Consider the following 4,842-nt stretch of genomic DNA (forward strand, 5'->3'; position numbering starts at 1 on the left):
CTGTAAGAGCCAACTTAATATCACAATGTTCGCTTGACCGCTCCGTGTTAAAGCTTCACAACAAACAAAGAAACACAGGCTGTGTTTCGGTTGCTAAAGGCAGCTGCAATCCATCGCTTTCCACCAACAGCATTCTTCTTTGACGTCTCCATTATTAATTGAACAAACTGCAAAAGATTCAGCAACACAGATGTCCAAAATACTGAGTAATTATGCGATGCTGGGCTAAAATGTCCCCTCCAAACAATAACGTCACATTCCGCGACATTTTCAACACAAAACTCCGTGTGAAATTTAAAATTGTAATTTAGTAAACTAAAAAGGCCGTATTGGCATGTGTTGCAATGTTAATATTTCATCATTGATGTATAAACTATCAGACTGCATGGTCGGTAGTAGTGGCTTTCAGTAGGCCTTTAACTTTTGTATTTTACCGACAATATGTCAACAACACCCGGGCTGCTGTCCGCAAATGGCCCACCGGCCGCACTTTGGACACCCCCCCTGTAACAACAACTAATTGTGCACTTTGTCGCCTATAACACAAAGCTGACACTAAGTTAGGTCTTTAAACCTTTTTTTTTTTAACAAAATTAACGTAAAAACTAAAAAAATCGGCCCCTGCTTACTTTGACTTTTTGTTATGCGGCTCTCGGTGGAAAAAGTTTGAACAATATCATTTTATTGACTTCATAATAATTAACATCTACATATGTTGGAATACAAGACTAAAGATGACAGTTTTCTGACTAAATAAACAAGAAGGGAACGGATCCAATACTGGTATCAATCAATCAATCAATGTTTATTTATACAGCCCCAAATCACAAATGTCTCAAAGGACTGCACAAATCATTATGACTACAACATCCTCGGAAGAACCCGCAAAAGGGCAAGGAAAACTCACACCCAGTGGGCAGGGAGAATTCACATCCAGTGGGACGCCAGTGACAATGCTGACTATGAGAAACCTTGGAGAGGACCTCAGATGTGGGCAACCCCCCCTCTCTAGGGGACCGAAAGCAATGGATGTCGAGCGGGTCTAACATGATACTGTGAAAGTTCAATCCATAGTGGCTCCAACACAGCCGCGAGAGTTCAGTTCAAGTGGATCCAAGACAGCAGCGAGAGTCCCGTCCACAGGAAACCATCTCAAGCGGATCAGCAGCGTAGAGATGTCCCCAACCGATACAGGCGAGCGGTCCATCCTGGGTCCCGACGAGCGGTCCATCCTGGGTCTCGACTCTGGACAGCCAGTACTTCATCCATGGTCATCAGACCGGACCCCCTCCACAAGGGAGGGGGGGACATAGGAGAAAGAAAAGAAGCAGCAGATCAACTGGTCTAAAAAGGAGGTCTATTTAAAGGCTAGAGTATACAGATGAGTTTTAAGGTGAGACTTAAATGCTTCTACTGAGGTAGCATCTCGAACTGTTACCGGAAGGGCATTCCAGAGTACTTGAGCCCGAACGGAAAACGCTCTATAGCCCGCAGACTTTTTTTGGGCTCTAAGAATCACTAATAAGCCGTAGTCTTTTTTACCCTCTCTTACGTTTCAATTGACATTTTGCAGCCATGATTCATGTCAATCCACCTGGTGCAACAGCTCTGTAGTTGGTGCTACAGCCAGACTGACTTTGAAGTCAGTCCACGAAAATCCCTAGAGAGGATATCTCCTGGACATCGGGATTGGCAGACAGGGGTGGTGGTTCCTCTCTTTAAGAACGGGAACCGGAGGGTGTGTTCCAACTATGGTGGGATCACACTCCTCAGCCTTCCTGGTAAGGTCTACTCAGGTGTACTGGAGAGGAGGCTACGCCGGATAGTCCAATCTCGGATTCAGAAGGAACAGTGTGGTTTTCGTCCTGGTCGTGGAACTGTGGACCAGCTCTATACTCTCGGCAGGGTTCTTGAGGGTGCATGGGTGTTTACCCAACCAGTCTACACGTGCTTTGTGGACTTGGAGAAGGCGATACCCCATAGTGCTCAGACACTATGGGGTATCGGACTGGCTGATTGTGGCGGTCCGCTCCCTGTATGATCAGTGCCAGAGCTTGGTCCGCATTGGCGGCAGTAAGTCGGACCCGTTTCCAGTGAGGGTTGGACTCCGCCAAGGCTGTCCTTTGTCACCGACTCTGTTCATAACTTTTATGGACAGACTTTCTAGGCGTTGAGGGGATCTGGTTTGGTGGATTAGGTCTCGATGCCTTCATCTGGCCAGGATCTTCAGCTCTCACTGGATCGGTTCGCAGCCAAGTGTGAAGCGACCTGGATGAGAATCAGCACCTCCAAGTCCCAATCCATGGTTCTCGCCCGGCAAAAGGGTGGACTGCCATCTCCGGGTTGGGGAGGAGACCCTGCCCCAAGTGGAGGAGTTAAAAAACCAGGGAGTCTTGTTCAAGAGTGGATCGTGAGATGGACAGGCGGATCGGTGCGGCGTCTTCAGTAATGCGGACGCTGTATCGATCTGAAGGAGCTGAGCCGGAAGGCAAAGCTCTCAATTTACCGGTCGATCTACGTTCCCATCCTCACCTATGGTCATGAGCTTTGGGTTATGACCAAAAGGACAAGATCAATGAGTTTCCTCAGCCGGGTGGCGGGTCTCTCCCTTAGAGATAGGGTGAGAAGCTCTGCCATCCGGGAGGAACTCAAAGTAAAGCCGCTCCTCCTCCACATCGAGAGGAGCCAGATGAGGTGGTTCGGGCATCTGGTCAGGATGCCACCCGAACGCCTCTCTAGGGAGGTGTTTAGGGCACGTCCGACCGGTAGGAGGCCACGGGGAAGACCCAGGACACGTTGGGAAGACTATGTCTCCCGGCTGGCCTGAGAACGCCTCTCTAGGGAGGTGTTTAGGGCACGTCCGACCGGTAGGAGGCCACGGGGAAGACCCAGGACACGTTGGGAAGACTATGTCTCCCGGCTGGCCTGAGAACGCCTCTCTAGGGAGGTGTTTAGGGCACGTCCGACCGGTAGGAGGCCACGGGGAAGACCCAGGACACGTTGGGAAGACTATGTCTCCCGCCTGGCCTGGGAATGCCTAGGGATCCCCCGGGATGAGCTGGACCAAGTGGCTGGGGAGAGGGAAGTCTGGGCTTCTCTGCTTAGGCTGCTGCCTCCACGACCCGACCTCGGATAAGCCGAAGAAGATGGATGGATGGATTTCTCCTGATGATCAACATTCAGACGAGGCAAGATTAAACCTCTGAGACTGCGACGCGGCGTTGACGTGTACGTGCTAAGTGCGAGCCTGTGCCGGTCCGCAGGTTCCGCTCAATCACGCTGATGTCACTTTTAACACCGGGGAGTCAAGCCAGCGCCTTTTGCAACCGCATCCACCTGTTAGGCCGTCACGCCGTGTCCGAAAGACGTGGTAGACGACACAAAGCCACAGCTGATGTCAGGAAGAAAACCCTTCCGGGAATCACCCTGGGCAATAAACACGTAGAAATGACACGTAGGTGAGGCCAGACATGTTTGGAACTTTTTTGTCAGACACCAGTAGACACAGGTCATAGAAATAACTGACATTTGTAAAACTCACCCTTTCTATTATTTATTTATTTATTCTGTTGTAATTATGCTATAATGCTTTGTATTGGAAATTTTCTAATCAAGTAGTCAAACAAAAGGGTCTTTCATAGATATATATATATATATATATATATATATATATATATATATACATACATACACAAACATATATATATAAACACATATATACATATATATTTATATGAAATTTATATTTAAACTTATTTTTCCATAAGATTCGTTTTTAAAAAACATCTCCATGCAACCAGAAAGAAAAAATTATAATAAATACATACATACAGTATATATATATATATATATATATATATATATATATATACATACAGTATATATATACATATATATATGTATATATATATATATATATATATATATATACACACACATACATACACAAACATATATATATAAACACATATATTTATATGAAATATATATTTAAACTTATTTTTCTATAAGATTCGTTTTTAAAAGCCATCTCCATGCAACCAGAAAGAAAAAATTAGAATACATACAGTATATATATATATATATACACACATACATACACAAACATATACATATATACATACATACACAAACATATACATATATACACATATATATATATATATATATATAAAAACACATATATACATATATATTTATATGAAATTTATATTTAAACTTATTTTTCCATAAGATTCGTTTTTAAAAAACATCTCCATGCAACCAGAAAGAAAAAATTTGAATAAATCCATACATATATATGTATAGGAATCACAATTGTTTCATTTTCTCGTGCAACCCTACCAAATAAGTTTGCATTTCACGCTAATAAGTGATGGCCTCCATGTTTTAGGAAATGTATCCTTTGTATTGGAAATTTTCTAATCAAGTGGTCAAACAAAATCGTATTTCGTAGATTTATTCGAAAGGCTTATTTCTTTATTCTGTTGTCATTATGCAGTAATTATTTGTATTGGATTTTTTTTAATTAAGTAGTCAAACAAAATTACCTTTTGTAGATTAATTTGAAAAGCTTATTTCAAAAAGGCACAGCTCACGTTTTGTAACAAGTATGGACGGAATGTGCCACGCGGACGGAGCGCTTTGCTCTTTTTACAATTAACACAGGATGGGAGGAGGGGGAGTAGGCTCAGTTTGAGAGGGGAAGAGAGCTTATGACATAACTCTTTTGTTACGCCCCTACACCTCCAATCTTCAGGCCAGGGTCTCCTCAAGATCCTAAATAAAAAAACATTTAAAAACCCCGTGTTGGCACTTTTAAGAAACATCTGAAGACATCTT

Source organism: Nerophis ophidion, linkage group LG22 (genome assembly GCF_033978795.1).
Source record: "Nerophis ophidion isolate RoL-2023_Sa linkage group LG22, RoL_Noph_v1.0, whole genome shotgun sequence".
NCBI classification, from domain to species: domain Eukaryota; kingdom Metazoa; phylum Chordata; class Actinopteri; order Syngnathiformes; family Syngnathidae; genus Nerophis; species Nerophis ophidion.